General features: G+C 53.4%; 1 protein-coding gene across 6 annotated transcripts in view; it reads right to left on the reverse strand.

Moving 5' to 3' along the window:
- Positions 1-22,179, reverse strand: part of CERCAM (cerebral endothelial cell adhesion molecule) — a 47,292-nt gene that overhangs the window by 18,416 nt on the left and 6,697 nt on the right. For 2 of the 6 annotated variants that reach the window (XR_012424322.1, XM_074016409.1), the window contains exons 2-7: positions 17,442-17,504; positions 15,814-16,004; positions 12,254-12,398; positions 6,179-6,260; positions 1,229-1,348; positions 252-341 (exon numbers count right to left, since the gene is read on the reverse strand). The gene's annotated coding sequence lies outside the window, so the exon portion shown is untranslated. Of the gene's footprint in view, positions 1-251; positions 342-882; positions 1,039-1,228; positions 1,349-6,178; positions 6,261-9,218; positions 9,716-12,253; positions 12,399-15,813; positions 16,139-17,441; positions 17,505-22,179 lie in introns of those variants that run through there. The other 4 variants (XM_074016410.1, XM_074016408.1, XM_065530940.1 and 1 more) reach the window with 4 other exon arrangements.

Here is a 22,179-nt window from a genome sequence, read left to right on the forward strand (position 1 = left end):
CTCATGGAACCCCTGGGCTTTGAACCCCCGGAACCGGATTTCCCGGCCCATAAAGCCGACCCTTAAGACCTGAGCCGCAGACCCCGCGGGGCGGCGCCGGCTCTGCCACCACCTCCCCGGGCTTCCCCGGCTCCCGCCCCCTCCTCCGCCCCGGGCGCCCTCTGGCGGCCCCGGCGCCAGCTCCGCAGACCAGACGGGCCACGCGTGGGCCGGAGACCCAGTGTGGGGGTCGCAGAGGGAGTCCCCCTGACCTGGGCGCGTCCTCCCGCGGCGGTCCGCTCCTTAAGTCCCCTGCGCGTCACCTCCTTGCCGCGGTCGCTAGCACTCGCATTGCTTCGGCCCTTTAAGAGAGCACAGTCAGGCCGGGCGTGGTAGCTCAAGCCTGTAATCCTAGCACTTTGGGAGGCCGAGGCGGCGGGATCACCTGAGATCCGTTCAAGACCAGCCTGGCCAACATGGTGAAAACCCATCTGTACTAAAAATACAAACATTAGCCGGGCATGGTGGCGGGTGCCTGTACTCCCAGCTACTTGGGAGGCTGAGGTAGGAGAATCACTTGAACCCGGGAGGCGGAGGTTGCAGTGAGCCGAGATCGCGCCACTGCACTCCAGCCTGGGTGACAGACTCCATCTCAAAAAGAAAAAAAGAAAAGAAAAGAAAAAAAAAAACGGCACAGCCCTCACAGCCCTCTCTTGGTCTGAGTGTAGAACTAGGGCACACCACGCCCTCCCAAGGAGGGGATGTTGGCTCCCCTGGAGCACCGCGGGGTCCTTAGGACCCTGCTAGGAGGGAAAGGACTCTCCAGCCTCTCGGGAGAGAAGCAGAAAAGGGAGAGGCCTGGCGGTACCACAGATGGGATCAAACTGGGTGTCTGTCACCAACCTCAGACAGGTCACTTTCCCTCAGCAGCCTCTCGGTAAAATCAGGCTGATAACACCACCCATCTGGGAGGGCTCGCAGGGATTCCTCCAGAGAATGAATGCACTGGCAACTTTTCCCACGTGGAGGCTGACACACAGGAAGAGCTCCGTCCTGGGGCTGGGAAGACAGGACTGGAGGAGAGGGAGGGTCCCCGTTCACCCTCCCACCGCTGGGAAGGGCTCCTTTCCTAGGAACACCACGGGGTCTCCCTTCAGCCTTTTCCCAGGCTCAGGGAGGGGAGCTAGGGCTGTGCACACTATCTCCACTGGAAGGGGAGGGCTGGAGGTCCACAGAGGAAGGGACTTACCTAGTGCAGGAGCAGCAAGTGCACACTGAACCCTGGAGTCCTCATCTCTAGCCTAGCTCCAAAACCTCCACCAGGATCGGATCGCAGCTTCCATTTGAGGCCATTTCTAGGCCAGCGGCCCTGCAATGAGAAGCATCCTGGAGAGATGCCAGATTCCTCCTCCCTTGCACGGCAGTCCCTGTGGGAAGCCACTCCCAGCCCCAGAAGAGGGATTCCCTTTTTAAAGCAAAGCAGTGTTCCCTACTTCACCCACCCCAGAGTCATTCCACAGCCTCTGTCTGTCCTGTTGGTCCAAGGATGCTATGGTCTGAATGTCCCTGACCCCCAAAACTCACATGTTGAAACCTAATGTTAATGTCAGGGTATTAAGAGGCGGGGCCGGCCGGGCGCTGTGGCTCAAGCCTGTAATCCCAGCACTTTGGGAGGCCAAGGCGGGCGGATCACGAGGTCAGGAGGTCAAGACCATCCTGGCTAACACGGTGAAACCCCGTCTCTACTAAAAAATAGAAAAAATTAGCCAAGGGTGGTGACGGGCGCCTGTAGTCCCAGCTACTCAGGAGGCTGAGGCAGGAGAATGGCGTGAACCTGGGAGGTGGAGCTTGCAGTGAGCCCAGATCGTGCCACTGCAATCCAGCCTGGGTGACAGAGCGAGAGCGAGACTCTGTCTCAAAAAAAAAAAAAAAAAGGGGGAGTTGATTAGGATGTGATTGGGTGGGCTCCCCGACATGAATGGGGCTAATGCCCTTATAAAAGAGGCCTGGGGGCCGGGCGCGGTGGCTCACGCCTGTAATCCCAACACTTTGGGAGGCTGAGGCGGGTGGATCATGAGGTCAAGAGATCAAGTCCATCCTGGGCAACATGGTGAAACCCCATCTTTACTAAAAATACAAAAATTAGCTTGGTGTGATGTCACGCACCTGTAGTCCCAGCTACTCAGGAGGCTGAGTTGGGAGAATCCTTTGAACCCAGGAGGCAGAGGTTGCAGTGAGCCAAGATCATGCCACTGTACTCCAGCCTGTCGACAGAGCAAGACTCTGTCTCAAAAAGAAAAAGAGGCCTGGGGAGCTTGTCCACAACTTCTGCCACAAGAAGACACAGCTAGAAGGCCACATGTATGAGGAACAGGCAAATCTGCTGACGCTTTGATCTTGGACCTCCCAACCCCTAGAACTACAAGCAATAAATTTCCTTTATTTTTTGGCGGGGGAGGGGCGTGGGTGTGGGGTGTTCAAGCGATTTTCCTGCTTCAGTCTCCCAAGTAGCTGGGATTACAGGCGCACACCACCATGCCCGGTTAATTTTTTGTATTTTTAGTAGAGATAGGTTTTCACTATGTTGGTCAGCCTGGTCTCAAATTCCTGACCTCAGGTGATCCAGCCGCCTCAGCCTCCCAAAGTGCTGGGATTACAGGTGTGAGCCACCGCACCCAGCGGATAAATTTCTGTTGTTTATACATTATGCAGTCTAAGATATGTTGTTATAGCAGCCCAAATGGACTAAGACAGAGGGCTTCCAGATTCTTCCCTGGCCTCAAGTCCTCCTCTTCCCCCCAGTCCTCCCATACTCCCCAGTAGTCCAGCCTGTCACTAACTTTCTTGCCTCCAGGTTTTCCCATCACACCTGCCTGGAAACCCTAATAGCCATCTTGTTTTGGGGTAGGTTGGGGCTACTGCAAACTCAGGGTCTCTACCCTCAGTTGGGCTCTCACCCAGCCCAAGAATCCTGTTTTTCTGTGTCCCCTGCCCATTCCCCTCAGGGCATTTCAAATGCCTCCAGTCATTGAGGCACAGTGGCTCATGCCTGTAATCCCAGGACTTTGGGAGGCTGAGATGGGCGGATCACTTGAGGCCAGGTGTTCTTTTTTTTTTTTTTTTTTTTTTTTTGAGACGGAGTCTTGCTCTGTCCCCCTGGCTGGAGTGCAGTGGCACTATCTCGGCTCACTGCAAGCTCCGCCTCCTGGGATCATGCCATTCTCCTGCCTCAGCCTCCCGAGTAGCTGGGACTACAGGCGCCCGCCACCGCGCCCGGCTAATTTTTTTGTATTTTTAGTAGAGACGGGGTTTCACCATGTTAGCCAGGATGGTCTCGATCTCCTGACCTTGTGATCCGCCCGCCTCGGCCTCCCAAAGTGCTGGGATTACAAGCGTGAGCCACCGCGCCCGGCCTTGAGGCCAGGTGTTCAAGACCAGCCTAGGAAACATGGTGAAACCCTATCTCTATTAAAAATACAAAAAAAGGGGCCAGGTGCGGTGGCTCACGCCTGTAATCCCAGCACTTTGGGAGGCTGAGGTGGGTGGATCATCTGAGGTCAGGAGCTCAAGACCAGACTGACCAACATGGAGAAACCCCGTCTCTACTAAAAACACAAAATTAGCCGGGCATGGTGGTGCATGTCTGTAATACCAGCTACTCAGGATGCTGAGGCAGGAGAATCGCTTGAACCCAGGGGGCGAAAGTTGCAGTGAGCCGAGATCATGCCATTGCATTCCAGCCTGGGCAACAAGAGCGAAACTCCACCTCAAAAAAAAATAATAATAATAATACAAAAAGAAATAAGCCAGGTGTAGTGGCACATGCCGGTAACCCCAGCCACTTGGGATTCTGAGGCAGAAGAATCAGTTGAACCTAGGAGGCAGGCATTGCAGTGACCTGAGATCATGCCACTGCACTCCAGCCGGGGTGACAGAGTGAGACTCTGTCTCAAAAAAAAAAAAAAAAAAAAGCCTCCAGTCTTCTCAATCCCTCATTCCAGCGCCCCTCTCCCCCAGCAGAAATCTCCCTACTACTTTTTGGAGAAAATAGAAGCCATTAGCTGGGAACTCTCATTTCCAGCCTCCAAACCTTCTACCTCTTCCCTCAGCCAGCCTCAGGAGGCACACCCCTCCTCCACAGAACGGCCCCCGTGAAACCGCCTTTGCAAAATTGTAACTCAGGAAATTATGACAGTGAAACAAATCAGACCTAACTGACTCTATCTTGTTTCTAACCCTTAAGCTGTCCTTGTTCACTCCTGGGCGTAGGCTGAACTAACTTTGGGAAGCAATTCAGTTCATGGTTTGAAACAAAATTTATAACAGCCCTTTCCCAAAAAGACCCCCCTTCTTGCCTAGGGTCCAGTCCGCCTTTGCAGGACTAACAAATTAGCTATAAGATTAGAAATTACAATTTAAGGGTCATGCAGCCTTTGGATCCTCCCCAAATTGCTCCTGGGGTAACATCACTATTGTAAAACCTAAAGTCAGTGCTTGAGATATTTTGCAGACCCTGCACTCGATGGATCAGCTGACACCACCCAGACCGGTAATCTGGCCCAACCAGTTCTACCATCGCACCCAGGAACAGAAGACATTAAGAACACCTAACTTCCACCTCCTATGATTCCATCTCCAACCTGACCAGTCAGCATTCCCCACTTCCTGACCTCAAGTGATCTGCTCGCCTTGGCCTCCCAAAGTGCTGGGATTATAGGTGTGAGCCACTGTGCCCAGCCACCCACTCCCTCTTTTTGGAAACCTGACATCTCGGCTTCTCGCCTGGACCCAAACTCTTTCTGTCCCAAACGGCACCCCAGTCTTTTCTCCAACTCTGCGCCCTGTCCCCTGCAACTCTGCGCCCTCTCCCTTCTCTAGGGAACAGTACTTCGGCCCATCCAGTCCCTCAGGCTGGAGACCCGGATGTTGCTGATGAAGAGGCGGTCCCCTCCATCACCGCTCCTGGTCAGGCTGCCTCCTTAGCACCTCCTGCAGGTGGCCAACTCTTCCCTTCTGCACCACCCATTTGCCTGGCTCAGGGTATCAGCGTCCCTCAACCTGGGTCACTGTATCTTCCAGCCCCCATCCCCACCCCATCCTCCCACCATCAGACTCTCTCCCTGGAGACCATTCTGTATGCAGCAGCCCTTTCTTTTATTTTACTTTTTTTTAGCGATAGGGTCTCTTTCTGTGGCCCAGGCTGGAGTGCAGGAGTCTAATCATAGCTCACTGCAGGCGTGAACTCCTGGGCTCAAGTGATCCTCCCACATCAGCCTCCTGAATAGCTGGAACTGCATGAGGCTACAGGCATGCACCACGGGGTGTCACTATGTTGCCTGGGCTAGTCTTTTTTTTTTTTATCCAGAGTTTCGCTCTGTCACCCAGGCTGGAGTACAGTGTCACGATCTTCCCTCACTGCAACCTCTGCCTCCCAGTTTGAGGTGATTCTCCTGCCTCAGCCTCCCGAATAGCTGGGATTATAGGCACGCCACCAAGCCTAGCTAATTTTTGTTATTGTTGTTGTATTTTAGTAGAGATGGGGTTTCATCATGTTGCCTAGGCTGGTCTTGAACTCCTAAGCTCAGGCAATTCATCTACCTCAGCCTCCCAAAGTGCTAGGATTACAGGTGTGAGCCACTGCACCCAGCCTAGGCTGGTCTTGAACTCCTGGGCTCAAGTGATCCTCCTGCCTTAGCCTCCCAGTGTTGGGATTACAGGTGTGAGCCACTGTGCTTGGCCTCAGCAGCCCTCCTTTTTTTTTTTTTAATTGAGATAGAGTCTCACTCTGTCACTCAGGCTGGAGTACAGTAGCATGATCATTGCTCACTGCAGCCTCGAACTCCTGGACTCAAGCCATCCTCCCGCCTCAGCCTCCTGAGTAGCTGGGACTACAGGTGCATGCCTAATATTTATTTATTTACTTATTTTGTAGACCCAACCTTATGCTCCAGCCAAATTGCACAATTTACAGTTTCTAGAATACTCCATGCTTTTGGACCTTCCCACATTCTTATTTTTTCCCTTGGTCCCGCTGCCTGGACTGGTCTTTACTGGACAGCTTCTACACTCTGGGTCCTATAGTCTCAGCCCAAACTTCCTCTCTCTGCAAAGATTTCCCTGATGCCATGTCTGGGAGACATATCCTACAGGTCATTCTATATGATCCTGTTCATTCAGCAACTATTTCCTGAGTACTTACTATGTGCAGATGCAACGCAAGGGGCTGGGAATACAGAGGTGCACAAAACAGACGCAGTCTCTGTTCCTAGGCTCCTTACATTCTGGTGAGGAGAGACAGATAGGCAACAAGCAAAACAATCAATGAAGAGATAATTTCAAGGAATGGTAAATGCCATGAACAAATTGAAACACGTGATCAAGAACTGAGAGTAGGCTGAAGGCAGTGGCTCACACCTGTAATCCCAGCACTTTGGGAAGCCAGGGCAGGCACATTGCTTGGGCTCAGGAGTTTGAGACCAGCCTGGCCAACATAGTGAAACCCTCTCTCTACAAAAAATACAAAAATTAGCCGAGCATGGTGCTGCACGCCTGTAGTCCCAGCTACTCAGGAGGTTGAGGTGGGAGAATCACTTGAGCCCAGGAGGCAGAGGTTGCAGTGACCTGAGATTGCGCCACTGCACTCCAGCCTGGGCAACAGAGCCAGACACTGGCTGAAAAAGAAAGAAAGAGAGAAAGGAAGAAAGGAAGAAAGGAAGGAAGGAAGGAAAGAAGGAAGGAAGGAAGGAAGGAAGGAAGGAAGGAAGGAAGGAAGGAAGGAGAGAGAACTGAGAGTAGTTGGGAGTAGAGCAACATTCAGACAGAGGGGTCAGGGAAGACATTTTGGAACATAAGGAAGAGCTAATCAAGGGGAGATCTGCGGGAAGAGTGTTCCGGATAAAGGAACAGGTAGAGCAAAGGCCCTGAGGTGGGAACATGCAAGACGGCCAGTGTGACTGTGAAGGGGTGGCCTGCCCCTCCACACCTGTGGGTGTTTCTCGTAAGGTGGAACGAGAGACTTGAGAAAAGAAATAAGACACAGAGACAAAGTATAGAGAAAGAAAAGCGGGGCCCAGGGGACCGGCGCTCAGCTTACAGAGGACCCACGCCGGCCCCGGTCTCTGAGTTCCCTTAGTATTTATTGATAATTATCTTTACCATCTTAAAGACAGGGGAGTGGCAGGACAATATAAACAAAGAAAAAAGAGGAAATCGGCAGTAAGACATACGAACAAAAACCTCTGTGACATGAATAAGTTCAAAGGACAAAACTGTGCCTTGAGATGCATATGCAAACATCTCCATAAACCTTTTGGCAGCATAGTTTCAGTCTATCACATGGGGAGAAACCTTAGACAATACCTAGCTTTCCTAGGCAGAGGTCCCTGCGACCTTTGGCCGTGTACGTGTCTCTGGGTAGTTGAAATTAAGAGAATGGTGATAACTTTTAACCAGCAAGCTACCTTCAGGCATTTTGTTTAACAAAGACACATCCTGCATAGCCCAAAATCCATTAAACCTTGAGTCACCGCAACACATGTCTCTTGCAAAGGACAAGGTTGGGGGTAGGGTCACAGATTAACAGCATCACAAATACAGAACAAAATGGAGTCTCTTATGTCTACTTCTTTCTATATAGACACAGTAACAGGCTGATCTTTCTTTTCCCCACATGACTGGAGCAAGGTGAGCAAATATGGTAAGAGGTGAGGTCAAATAGGTGGGAACGGCCAGGTCACCCGGTGCCTTGAAACTATGGTAGGGTTTTGGTTTTGGTTTTGTGTTTGAGAGGGAGTCTCGCTCTGTCACCCAGGCTGGAGTGCAATGGCGAGGTCTCAGCTCACTGCAACCTCCGCCTCCCGGGTTCAAGCAGTTCTCCTGCCTCAGCCTCCAGAGTAGTTGCGATTACAGGCGCCTGCCACCGTGCCCGGCTAATTTTTGTATTTTTAGTAGAGATGCGGTTTCACCATGTTGGCCAGGCTGGTCTTGAACTCCTGACCTCGTGATCCACCCACCTCGGCCTCCCAAAGTGCTGGGATTATAGGCATGTAATCCCTACTAAAAATACAAAAATTAGCTGGGCATGATGACGCGTGCCTGTAATCCCAGCTACTCGGGGGGCTGAGGCAGGAGAATTTCTTGGACCGGGACCCAGGAGGCAGAGGTTGCAGTGAGCCGAGATCGCGTCACTGCACTCCAGCCTGGGCTACAGAGCAAGACTCCATCTCAAAAAAAAAAGCCCAGGTGAGGTGGCTCACGCCTGTAATCTCAGCACTTTGGGAGGCTGGGGCGGGTGGATCACCTGAGGTTGGGAGTTCGAGAGCAGCCTGGCCAACATGGAGAAACCCCGTCTCTACAAAAAAATACAAAATTAGCCAGGCATGGTGGCGGGCACCTGTAATCCCAGCTACTCGGGAGGCTGAGGCAGGAGAATCGCTTGAACCCAGGAGGCAGAGGTTGCGGTGAGCCGAGATTGTGCCACTGTACTCCAGCCTGGGCAACAAGAGCAAATCTCTGTCTCCAAAATAGAAAAAAAGTGCTGTCCTGTGAAGCCTAAGACCTCATTAGCTGGGTCATGCCTGGAAAAAAATGATTGCTTGGGCCCATCTGGCTGAGCCGGATCCGGATCCTATGGGGCTGACACCTGGGGGGCTGCTGGTTTCTGCCTGCAGCATCCTCACCCACTGCAGCCATTGCAGTTCTGACCAAATCCAGGTGGTGGCGCCAGCACCTCAGGCTTGACTCTGGCTTTCCGGAGTAGAGACCCTGCAAGAACTGTCCCCCTCGCCAGCGCCTGCTTCCCTCTGGGAGCCTCAGTTCCAGGGCCTGCCTGCTCCTGGTAAAGACTTTGTAGCATGGCTTCACCAGGGAGAGGGGAGCTGAGGTTGGCAGACTCAAACTAGGGGCCAACCCCTACTCCTGGAGGTTAGGGAGGTGGGCTACAAGAGCCCCTTTGGGCCAAAGAGAAACTAGGGGTATCAGGCCACTGGGAGTTGGGGGTCAGGAACCCGGGTAGGCTGCTCTGCTTCAGTGGACTCTGGCCACACCCCCATTAACCCTCTGCATACCCTGCCCCACCTCATTTGAGGTCCCAGGTGCTGCTTCCTTGCCAATGGGTAGGGGCAGCCTGGGGGTGCCCCAGGGCCCAGGCAGGGCCCGCGGATTGGGAGTCCTCATGGCCTGGCAGCCAAACAGGCTTGAAATGGGGACCCAAAGCAGAGAGGATGCTTGGATGCTCTTACCAGCTGCCAGCTTCACGTCTCCTGAGTTGGGGGATCTCTGGTCCCCTGTCCTGCTTTGTGGCCAAGGGAGCCCAGGATCCTGGCCAGAGGATGGGCCTGCGCCCCACTCCTGGTTCTGGGTGCAGCTCGGCAGATGGGAATCCAGGAGCTCAGCTTGGGCACCCTCCCCACCTTCAGCTCCAAGCCCGGTTCCAAGAGGACCCAGGGCTGGGCAGAGGCTTGTCCCCAAGATCCTCCCCTGCCCCTCATCTTTCCTATTTGAGGGAAGACTGAGACCCTCAAAGTCCAGCTGGAGGCATCCCTGCCCATTCTGCTTGGACTTAGCACACCCTGGTCTCTGCTCTAGGAATCTGCCCTCCACCCCCCCATTCTGGGGGTCCACCCAACACCCACACACACTTCCACAGACCCCCCTCTCTCTCCCTTTTGGCCATGCCCTCCTCTCCCAGGATCCCAGATGTGCAGCTGTCCTCCTCTGAGGCTCTGCCTCTGTTCTCAGGAGGCTGGGGCCCGGCCAGCTGTTTTCTCTGGGCAGCCAGCTGTTTTGCCCATCAGGAAGCAGTCCTGGCTCCTCTGCTAAAATCGTTGCTGTGGCTGCAGCGTGGCAGCCCTACTGAGCCAGGTCCTGGGAGCTGTTAACTCCTCTGGGCCCAGGCAGCCCCTTCCCTCTCTCAGCCCTGATCCCTTCTGCCTCCCCCAGACCCACAGAACTAGCCCATCGCGGGACTTCTAGAGACCCCAAGAAAACCAAGTTTTGCTATCCCCACCCCCTTCAACAACTCCTAACCCCCGCCCTGCTCCACAGAGCCTTGTCCTCAGGTGAACCCAGCAGGAAGCTCAAAGGGATAAATGTTAACCTTATTCAGAATAATAATAATAGCTATCATTAACCGTTTGCTGTGTGCCAGGCATCTGCTAAGTGCTTTTTTTTGGAGTGGGCAATGGAGTCTCACTCTGTCACCCAGGCTGGAGTGCAATGGCATGATCTCGGCTCACTGCAGCCTCTGCCTCCCAGGTTCAAGCGATTCTCCTGCCTCAGCCTCCTGAGTAGCTGGGATTACAGGCATCTGCCACCACACCCAGTTGATTTTTGTATTTTTAGTGGAGATGGGGTTTCACCATGTTGGTCAGGCTGGTCTCCAACTCCTGACCTCAGGTGATGTACCTGTCTCAGCCTCCCAAAGTGCTGGGATTACAGGCGTGAGCCAGCGCACCCAGCCTGCTAAGTGCTTTAAATGTATTATCTAACTTGATTTTCACAACAACCCTGTGAAGTCAGGAATTCTTTTTTTTTTTTTTGAGACGGATTCTGTTGCTGTGTCACCTAGGCTGGAGTGCAGTGGTACTATCTTGACTCACTGCAACCTCTTGCCTCCCCGGTTCAAGCAATTCTCCTGCCTCAGTTTCCCAGCTTGTAGCTGGGACGACAAGCACGTGTCACCATGCTCAGCTAATTTTTGTATTTTTAGTAGAGACAAGGTTTCACCATTTCACCATGTTGACCAGGCTGGTTTTGAACTCTTGACCTCAAGTGATCTGCCCGCCTTGGCCTCCCGAAATGCTGGGATTACAGGCATGAGCCACCATGCCTGACCAGTTGGGAATATTTTTACTCTACAGAAGAGGAAACTGGGAAACTGAGGCACAGAGAATCTAAATAAATCACTTGCCCAAGCTCATCCAGAGTTGGGGTTTGGGGTTTGAAACCAAGTCTGCCCGTCTCACTCTGGCCAGCCCTGGCGGCTCTGGAACTGCTGTTGGTGTTACTGTTTAAGTTCCCCGGAGCTTTTGCCCCAGGCTTTCTCTCCCTATCCTCAGTCGCCCCACCTGTAGAATGGGGACACTCTAGCATGGAGTTAACACCACCAGTTCTGAGTATGGAGCTGTGTCAGCTTCTGTGCTCGATTCTTTCCAAGTATTCATTAGCAGATTACTCCTCCTGGTGGCTACATTCGGCCTGGGCTAGAATCCTAGCTCTGTTGCCTCCAGACTGCCTGGCTTTGGACAAGTGACTGGACCTCTCACAGTCTACCAGTCTCCAAAGCTGGAAAATGGAGACAGGAACAATGCGTCTGCATCTCTGATTTTGTTACGGAAAGGTGGAGATGACGCAGGTAAAGTGATTAGCCCAGGACCGGACCCAGAGGTAGTGAGTGGGAAATGCTCCCTGTTACTATTCTATTTAACCACAATGGTCAAGGACAGGATCCGAGTGGCCCATCCACCGCGGCGTGCCCCCATGCTCAGCTCAGAGCTGGTACGTAGGAGGGCTCTGTGATTACCTGTGAATGAATGAACCTGGTCCATGGTCCCCACATGGGGAAAGCAGGCTGGGAGAGGGCCATACCTGTCCAAGATCACAGTTACCGGGTGGCTCTGGGATTCAGCCCTGTCCGTGAGTCTGCCAGGGGCCCCTGGTCCAACTCCTGTACCCCTAGGGCCTTCTCTCTTGAGGCCAGGACCTGGACTAGGGAGGGGACAGGGGAACAGGGACAATCCCATGGCTAAGTAAGACAACCCAGTAGGTGACTTGGCTGTGGCTGGGTGGGATCTCAGGGTCTGGGAGCGACCCCTCAGGATGCAGTGACCCGTGCTCTCCCTTTTTGTCCCCTCCCCCCTGCCCACCATGGGTCAGTTCCCTGGTCCCAGCCTAGACATCTGGAACTGGGGCAGACAAAGGGCTGCGGGAAGGGACAATAACCTTCTGTCCATTTTCAGATGTCGGGCTGGGCCTGGCCAGGGCTGGGGGCCGGAGCCCCGGCGAGGCGGTGCCAGGCCCCCCGCGGGCAGCGGACAATGTTGGCAGTGATGGAGAGGAGGCATTTCAAAGCGTTTTGTTCCCGCTGACCCCCTCCCCCCCCAACATCTCGCCCCAGCTCGGGGCGAGGCCCCATCCCCACCCCCAGCCACCCAGGCCTCTGCTCTGGGCGGCTTGGGGACCAGCCACATTCTTGACCTCAGGGGAAAAGTTTAGACTCTTTGCGCCCTGGGCAACAATAACAGTGTCACAGAACTGATTTAGGAGCAGCACTTACCATCACAAAGCAGCAGACAAAGAGCCAGGCTGAGAACGCGCCGGGCCGCGGCAACTACTCCACCAACCACGGCTCGCTTCTCTCCAGGCTCTGCCAGGCAGGACTGGGTGCCAGGCCCCACACCCTAGGCACACCAGGGGAGGACCTGAGGTGGGCAGTGGTCAAGAAGAGACAGGGAAAACCAACCGGGAATGTGGAGGCCTGAGAGCCGTTCCTGCTCCACCACCAACTTGCTACGTGACCCTGAGCAAGTCCTTCCCCACTGTGGGCCTCAGTTTCCCCATCTGTAACAGAAAGGCTAAACTACAAGGCCAAAAGCACGAGGCTCTGATCTTGCAGGCAGAAGGGTTTCAATGAGGTTGATGATAGTGGTGATGGTGGTGCTGCCAAACCCCCTCCTCCAACTCCTGTACCCCTAGGGCCTTCTCTCTTGAGGCCGGAACCTGGACTAGGGAGGAGACAGGGGAACAGGGACAATCCCATGGCTAAGTAAGACAACCCCGAAGGTGACTTGGCTATGGCTGGGTGGGATCTCAGGGTCTGGGAGCGACCCCTCAGGATGCAGTGAGAAGTAAGGATGCAGTGAGAAGTAAGGATGCAGTGAGAAGTATTTGCCACTTGGTCCTGGGCACTTCACAGGTGCCAGGCACGGTGCTTACTAAGCCCTTTCAGACCTTCATATCCTTTTATCATGTAAACTTTCTCAGACTCACAAAGCAGATGTATAATTAGCTCCACTTTACAGTTGATAAGCTAAGGCTCAGAGAAGTTGAGTCATTTGTCCAGCGCCACACAGCCTGGAGGTTGTGGAGCCAAGACAAGGCGGAGCTGCTTCCTTCCCGAAATTATACTCCAGTGGGAAGGAGAGAGGAGCAACGAGGCAGCTGGACATGGTGAGTTCTGGCTGGGAGGGCCTCTCCTCCCCGCCAGAAGGCTATGAATAAAGAAATGTCTGCTTATCCCCAGGGGAAATTCCGCCCTTGGAGCAGGTGCCTTTATTTTTTTTTGAGACAGAGTCTCGCTCTGTCACCCAGGCTGGAGTGCAGTGGTGCGATCTCGGTCACTGCAACCTCCACCTCCTGGGTTCAAGCAATTCTCCTGCCTCAGCCTCCTGAGTAACTGGAACTACAGGCGCCCGCCACCACTCCTGGCTAATTTTTTTCTTTTCTTTTCTTTTTTCTTTCTTTTTTTTTTTTTGAGATGGAGTCTCCCTCTGTTGCCCAGGCGAGAGTGCAGTGGCGTGATCTTGGCTTACTGCACGCTCCGCCTCCCGGGTTCGCGCCATTCTCCTGCCTCAGCCGCTTGAGTCACTGGGACTACAGGCGCCCGCCACCATGCCCGGCTAATTTTTTTGTATTTTTAGTAGAGATGGGGTTTCACCGTGTTAGCCTGGATGGTCTCGATCTCCTGACCTCGTGATCTGCCCGCTTGGCCTCCCAAAGTGCTGGGATTACAGGTGTGAGCCGCCATGCCTGGCACGCCTGGCTAATTTTTGTATTTTTCGTAGAGACGGGGTTTTACCATATTGGCCAGGCTGGTCTCCCAACTCCTGACCTTGTGATCCACCTGCCTCGGCCTTCCAAAGTGCTGGTATTACAGGCGGGAGCCACCGCCCCTGGCCGCAGTTGCCGTTAAAAACGAGGTTGGACCAGCATAGTGGCTCCCACCTGTAATCCCAGCACTTTGGGAGGCTGAGTTGGGTGGATCACTTAAGACCAGGAGTTTGAGACCAGCCTGGGCAACATGGCAAAACTCCATCTCTACAAAAAATACAAAAATCAGCCAAGCATGGTGGCCATGCACTCCAGCCTGGGCGACAGAGTGAGACCGTGTCTCAAAAAATAAAAATAAAGTAAAAAAAAAAAAAAAAAAAGCTTGATTGATTCTTATCTGTGAGCAGAGGTGGGCCTGGGTGGACACTCAGATGCAGGGGATTGAATGCAATGACCTCCAGTGGAGGCCCTCTAGGAATCAGAGGCACTATGGAAGAACATTTAAGGGATCAGGCTCTGCAGCCAAGCTATGGGCTTGAATCCCAGCTCTTTTTCTCGCAGTGTGTCCACAGATGAGTCACTTCAACGCTCGGTGTCTCAGTTTTCCAATCTGTAACACTGACTCCACATTGCAGGAATGTGGTGACCATTCAGCAAGGTACGTGGACGACCTCAGAACAGAGCCTGACCCAGTGAGGAAGGCCTGTTTCTACTCGGCCGGGTCCCCCCCAGCCAGGTCCCACCTCAAAGCAGGCACCACTGGGGTGCTGTGGCATGCAGTCAGCTGTTGACCTTGCTTTTTGGGAAGTGGTTGGGCTTTGAAGACAACATGTGGGACTATGGTTAGACACGAAGAGCGAAGGGGTCCCCATTCTCTGGGGGATGTAAGGCAACCATGGCTTCCCAGGGATAGTTAGAGGAGATTGTGGCTTCTCTGAGGCCCAGGCAGGGGCTGCTCCTGCTACTAGGCTGGGCCCTGGGCATGGTGCCTGGAGAGAGAACAGAAAGGAAAGGCCTGGAGGTGCTGGGCAGAGTTGGCTCCCTCCAAACCTCAGCCTCTTCAATTCAGGGGGAAACTGCACGTGGAGAGGGAGAGACGTGGTCCAAGGTGGCTTCCATAACACAAACAGCCTGCGGTGTGATGGGGAGGCCTGGTGGGTTTGAGTACCACCAGTCTGCTGTGTCACCCGGGATGAACTGCTAACCCTTTCCGAGCTCATTCCAAAGGTCTTTTACAATCCAAAGTGTTAAAAGGAAACCATTACAGGAGCCTCTGTGATTTCACAAATCTAATCAGGAAGTTGGCTAGGCTGGGTGCGGTAGGTCAGGCCTATACTTACAGCACTTAGGGAGGCTGAGATGGGAGGGTTGCTGGAGCCCAGGAGTTCAAGACCAGCCTGGGCAATATAGTGAGACCTTATCTTTTTTTTTTTTTTTTTTTTTTGAGATGGAGTCTTACGCTGTTGCCCAGGCTGGAGTGCAGTGGCGCGATCTCGGCTCACTGCAAGCTCCGCCTCCCGGGTTCCCGCCATTCTCCTGCCTCAGCCTCCTGAGTAGCTGGGACTACAGGCGCCCGCCACCGCGCCCGGCTAATTTTTTTTTGTATTTTTAGTAGAGACGGGGTTTCACTGTGGTCTCGATCTCCTGACCTTGTGATCCGCCCGCCTCGGCCTCCCAAAGTGCTGGGATTACAGGCTTGAGCCACCGCGCCCGGCCCTTTTTTTTTTTTTTAATATAAAGATATATTCCATACAAGAGAGACCTTATCTTTTAAAACAGAAATTTAAAAATCATACAAATAAAAATAAAACACAAAAAGTTGGCTGGGAATCCGGGAGTCCTATACCCTAGACTCCAGCCCCTCTTGCCTCCTCCAGCTTCTCTAACCATCCCTTCAGCTCCCCTCACCCAGCCACTGGTGACACAGACAGAGGGTGAGACAGTCACAACGGAAAATGCCACAGAACCATGAGGACCCACAGAGATTGTGGGGGGTCTCGGGGAGCCCCAACGTGGACAACCTCTCCCTCCCTCACTGCCTGGCCGTGGGGCCAGAGGAGCACTCACCCGGGCAGAGCCTCTTGGGGGTACTCCTCAGCCCAGGAGGTGGATGGCACTGCTGGGGCGTCTCTGGCATAAAGTGACTCCCACCCAGCTCCTGCTGCTGAGAAGGGCTGGTCAGGCGGGGCCCTCAGGTGCCAGACCGCCCTTCCCGGGCACAGATTTTCCTGGCATCTTCTGGGCAGGAAGGGTACTGGCTGGGGGTTGGGCAGAGGAGCAGGGAAAGATTGGAGCAAAGGTGTCTCACGGAGGGCTTGCCCCAAACCTCCACCCCACTCTCCTTCTGGACACTGTAGGCCAAGGGTCCAGGGAGTCAAGGAGCCTCAGGAATGGGGAGAGGTCTGATCAAGGAGGCTGAGAGGAACCCAGGCCCCTGCCCCTCCCCACTCCCATCCACTGCCAGCAGGCCCACACGGAGGTGTTTGCTTTTCCTGCCTCTACACTGAGTCCATTCAGAGCGGCCGATCCCCACCCCCGGCCGACATCCAGCCAGCCAGGGCACCAGGGAGCGAGATCACGGCCCCCGCGTCCCCCTCCACAACCCTTCCTGCCCTCTTCACTGCGGGGGATACCTCAGCCACAAGGGCTTCCTAGTTTCATGGGCGACTGGGGCATGGGGGGCAGGCAGGAGGAGAGAAAGAGGGAAACCAAGCGGAGAAGAGGGTGGTGGGAAGGAGCCGAGGAGAGGGAGGCAGAGGAGAAGGCTCCTGATGGAGGAGGCCCAGGCAGAGATGGGGCAGGGACGGGACGGGGTAGCCACAGAGCACAGCACTGTCTAGGAGGCAGGCAGGGCCGTCTCTAACTGGTCCAGGGCCTCACAGCCTGGCTCTGCACCGGTCACAGCCAGCAGGGCCTGGAGTGGACACTGAGGATGGGAGCTCCTGGCGCCCACCTGAAAACCAGCCTCTTCCTCATCCCGGGAACAGGGGCCCAGGCAGGGCTGTGACCTGGTCTGGGGCCAGGGGAAGGAGGAAGGTGAAAAGTTTTCCCAAGTCAGAAGGCCATGGGGGAGGCATCTCAGGGGGTCCTGCTCTTTGCCGTCTCTGACTGTCACGTTGGTACATAAAGGGGGTAGAAAGGTCAGATGCGGCCTTTCAGGCCCGTGGGAAAAACTCTGCCCATTTCCCTAATCCATATTTATTGGTGTGAGACACTGGGGAGGGAGGAAGCCCGCCGCCCCCACCCGCCGCCCCAGCCAGGCCAGGTTAGCACTAAGAACAGGCTCCATGTCACCCAAATCCTACTCTTTGTCTCCAGATTGGCTCCAGAGTCCTCCCCCATCCCTCCTCCCCTTGGTCCCCCCCACCCAACCCCCTTTGGGGTTGCCAAGCAACCATGGAAGGGTAGCTGAGATATTTTCTTTATTACAAGCAAAAGCAAGACAGCATCATGGCCCCAGGAGGGGAGCAGGGTGGGGGCTGAGGGAGAGGGCGTCCCGTGCTCTGGGGGGACTCAGCCACCTCCACTTGTTTTGAGAGTGAGCAGTGGGGAGACAGGGCCCCAGAGCCCAAGAGAAGGAGGGAGATGGAAGACAGTGTTGGTGAAGGGGTGGGTGGAGTGTGCAGACACTGGTCCACGCTACACAATGCTAAAAGATGGGGTGGTGCCATGAGACCCAGGCCCAAGTCTCTCACCTGCCACCCACCAGCTGTGCCATCTGCAACCAAGTCGCTTCCCTTCTCTGGGCCTGTTTCCTCCTTGATACAATGGGAATAATAACATGTATTATCTCATTTAATCCTCACAAAAGACCCAGGAGATGTTTATTTTTCCTATTTTACTGGTTAGGAAGCTGAGGTTGGGAGGCATGAAGTCATGAGCCAGGCAGGTAAATGGCAGAGGTGGAATTCCTCACCCTATCTCTCTTTTTATCTTTTTTTTTTTTTTTTGAGACGGAGTCTCGCTCTGTCACCCAGGCTGGAGTGCAGTGGCTCAATCTCGGTTTACTGCAACCTCCGCCTCGCGGGTTCACACCATTCTCCTGCCTCAGCCTCCAGAGTAGCTGGGACTACAGGCGCCCGCCACCATGCCCGGCTAATTGTATTTTTAGTAGAGATGAGGTTTCACCGTGTTAGCCAGGATGGTGTCGATCTCCTGACCTCATGATCCGCCCAGCTCGGCCAGTGCTGGGATTACAGGCGTGAGCCACCACGCCCAGCCTTTCTCTTTTTTTTTCATAACAGCATTACTGAGATGTAATTCACATGCCATGCAATTTGCCTACCTAAAGTGTATCATTCAACAGCTTTTAGTATATTCAAGAATTGTGCAACCATCACAACAAGCCATTTTCTATTTTCTATTTTCATTATTTTGAAAAGAAAACCCATACTCAGGCCGGGTATGGTGGCTCACACATGTAATCCCAGCACTTTTGGGAGGCCAAGGTGGGCTGATCACCTGATATTAAGAATTCAAGATCAGCCTGGGCAACATGGTGAAACCGTATCTCTACTAGAAAAATACAAAAATTAGCAGGGTGTGGTGACGGGAGCTTGCAATCCCAGCTACTCGGGAGGCTGAGGCAGGGAGAATTGCTTGAACCTGGGAGGCGGAGGTTGCAGTGAGCCGAGGTTGCACCACTGCATTCCAGCCTGAGTGACAGAGTGAGACTCCATCTCAAAAAATAAAAAGAAAGCAAGCAAGCCCATACTCATTAGCCATCATTCCCCCATTTCTCCCCAACTGCCCTTCTCGCCAGCCCTAGGCAACCACTAATCTGCTTTCTGTCTCATTAGATTTGCCTATTCTGGATATTTCATATAAATGGAATTATACAGTATGTCTGAGTCCCAATTATTATTATTTTTTAGACAGGGTTTCTAAGTGGAGTGGAGTGGAGTACAGTGGCACACTCATGGCTCACTGCAGCCTCAACCTCCTAGGCTCAAGTAATTCTTCTGCCTCAGCTTCCCAAGCAGCTGGGACTACAGGCACCCATCACCACGCCCAGCTAATTTTTTTTTTTTGTAGAGATGGGTTCCCACTATGTTGTCCAGGATGGTCTTGAACTCCCGTGAGTCCCAACTCTTTTTTTTTTTTTTTTTTTGAGACGGAGTCTCACTCTGTAGCCCAGGCTGGAGTGCAGTGGCCGGATCTCAGCTCACTGCAAGCTCCGCCTCCCGGGTTCACGCCATTCTCCTGCCTCAGCCTCCCAAGTAGCTGGGACTACAGGCGCCCGCCACCTCGCCCGGCTAGTTTTTTGTATTTTTTAGTAGAGACGGTGTTTCACCGTGTTAGCCAGGATGGTCTCGATCTCCTGACCTCGTGATCCGCCCGTCTCGGCCTCCCAAAGTGCTGGGATTACAGGCTTGAGCCACCGCGCCCGGCCAAGTCCCAACTCTTTAACTTCCAACGGTTCCTACTTCACTGGATACTGGGGCAATAGAGTAAGAGGGGTGAGGTGGTGAAGTATTGAAGAATGTGGGCTTTGCAGATAGACTTAGGTCTAAAACAAACCTAGGGCCTGGCGCAGTGGTTCATGCCTGTAATCCCAGCACTTTGGGAGGCTGAAGTGGGCAGATCACCTGAGGTCAGGAGTTCAAGACCAGCCTGACCAACATGGAGAAACCTCATCTCTACTAAAAACACAAAATTAGTTGGGTGTGGTGGCGCATGCCTGTAATCCCAGCTACTTGGGAGGTTGAGGCAGGAGAATTGTTTGAACCTGGGAGGTGGAGGTTGCGTGAGCTGAGATCACGCCATTGCACTCCAGCCTGGGCAACAAGAGCGAAACTCCATCTCAAAAAAAAAAAAAAAACCCAACCTAGCTCTTGGCAGGGCGTGGTGACTCACAACTACAATCCCAACACTTTGGGAAGCAGACATGGGAAGATCACTTGAGCCTAGGAGTGTGGGACCAGTCTAGGCGACATAGGAAGACCTCATCTCTCTTTCTTTCTTTTTTTTTTTTTTTCTGAGACGGAGTCTTGCTTTGTCGCCCAGGCTGGAGTGCAGTGGTGCGATCTCGGCTCACTGCAAGCTCTGCCTCCCAGGTTCACGCCATTCTCCTGCCTCAGCCTCCCGAGTAGCTGGGACTACAGGCACCCGCCACCACGCCTGACTGATTGTTTTGTATTTTTAGTAGAGACGGGGTTTCATCGTGTTAGCCATGAAGGATCTCTCTCTCTTTCTTTTTAGACAGGGTCTCACTCTGTCGCCCAGGCTGCAATGCAGTGATGAGATCTACGCTCATTGCAACCTCCACTTCCTGGGTTCAAGCAATTCTCCCACCTCAGCCACCAGAGTAGCTGGGATTATGGGTGCCCACCAACACGCCCAGTTATTTTTTGTATTTTTTTGTAGAAACAGGTTTCACCATGTTGGCCACACTGGTCCTGAACTCCTGAGCTCAAGCAATCTGCCTGCCTCAGCCTCCCAAAGTGATGGGATTATAGGCACGAGCCACTGTGCCTGGCCTGGGACCCCATCTCTATTAAAAATAATAATAAATTGAGGCTGGGCACAGTGGCTCATGCCTGTAATCCCAGCACTTTGGAAGGCTGAGGCAGGGGGATCACCTGAGGTCAGGAGTTCTAGACTAGCCTGACCAACATAGTGAAACCCCGTCTCTACTAAAAATACAAAATTAGCTGGGCGTGGTGGCATATGCCCGTAATCCTAGCTACTTGGGAGGCTGAGGCACCCAGGAGGCAGAGGTTGCAGTGAGCCGAGATCACACCGCTGCACTCTAGCCTGGGAAAGAAGAGCAAAATTCCGTCTCAAAAAAAAAATAAAATAAAATAAAAAGAAGATTAATTGAAATCAATACAACCTATCTGTCATTCAGGAGCTGTGTTCCTGGGGGAAGCTGCTTCCTCTCTCTTGGCCTCAGGTTCCTACTGGGTAAAATGCAGAGAGTGATAGCATTTCTCTCAAGGGCTGTAGTGATGCATGTCAAGTGCTTAGCCCTGTGCTCAGTGCTTAGTATATGGTAGTTGCTAACTAGATTACAATGGTCCATGTATCTGCCTATTTATTCCTCGACCCAGGTATTTAATAAAACTTAGCACCTTCCAGCCGGGCGTGGTGGCTCACGCCTGTAATCCCAGCACTTTGGGAGGCCGAGGCAGGTGGATCATGAGGTCAGGAGATTGAGACCATCCTGGCTAACACGGTGAAACCCTGTCTCTACTAAAAGTACAAAAAATTAGCCAGGCATGGTGGTGGGCGCCTGTTGTCCCAGCCACTTGGGAGACAGGCAGGAGAATGGCGTGAACCCAGGAGGTGGAGCTTGCAGTGAGCCGAGATTGCGCCACTGCACTCCAGCCTGGGTGACAGAGTGAGACTCCATCTCAAAAAAAAAAAAAAAAAAAAAAAAAGAAAAAAGAAAAAAAAAAAGGAAAACAAAAACTTAGCACCTTCCAGCCGGGCGTGGTGGCTCATGTCTGTAATCCCAGCACTTTGGGAGGCCAAGGTGGGCGGATCACCTGAAGTCAGGAGTTTGAGACCAGCCTGGCCAACATGGTGAAACCGTGTCTCTATTAAAAATACAAAAATTAGCTGGCTGTGGTGGCAGGCGACTGTAGTCCCAGCTACTCAGGAGGCTGAGGCAGGAGAATTGCTTGAACCCGGGAGACGGAGGCTGCAGTGAGCCGAGATCGCGCCACGGCACTCCAGCCTGGGCGTCAAGAATGAGACTTCATCTAAAAAAAAACAAAAACAAAAAACTTAGCACCTTCCAAAGGGCAGGCATTGTTCTAGGTGCTGGGGATACAGTAATGAACAGGACATGATCCCTCATAGTGCTTCTGCTCTAGCAGGGTGACAAACAAGACAGCCGGTAACTATGACACTTTCAGGGAGTGATCCAGTCAGGGAAGACATCAGTACAGCACGATGGGCTGAAGCGTGCCGGGCAGGTGCATGTTTTAACCTGGAAGACTCCCCTGCCCCGCCTTCACTCACTTCATAGAGAGGAACATCTGTAAGCTGAAACATGGTAGGCAGGGTGGAGGGGTTCTTAGGATCCCCTCTGAGTGGGGACAGATGGCCTGGCTCTGGCATCTTCTGAGACTGGAGAGAGTCAGGTTGTCAGTTCATTTCTAGAGGTAGGACACCATGTAAGAGCACTGGCCAGTCTTAGAGAGTTCTTTTTGTATAAATGGGTCTGGCCACTGGAGCCCAGAGTGGGCAAGGGCCTGGCCTGTGGAGGCACACCGAATAGCAATAAGGCTCTTTCCTCTATCCCAGGCCGCCGGCCAAGTCATGGTGAAACCTGGATTGACAGACACACTTGGGGACAGGACTCTAGGGACGGAAAGATCTGGCACCGAGGTGGAGGCTGTCACCACAGCTGTTCCCTGGACACCTGTCTGCATGCTCTGGGTCCTGGGCTTGCCTTCGAAGTGCAGAATTGAGGCTGCTGTATGA

The sequence above is a fragment of the Macaca fascicularis genome, chromosome 15, assembly GCF_037993035.2.
Source record: "Macaca fascicularis isolate 582-1 chromosome 15, T2T-MFA8v1.1".
NCBI lineage: Eukaryota > Metazoa > Chordata > Mammalia > Primates > Cercopithecidae > Macaca > Macaca fascicularis.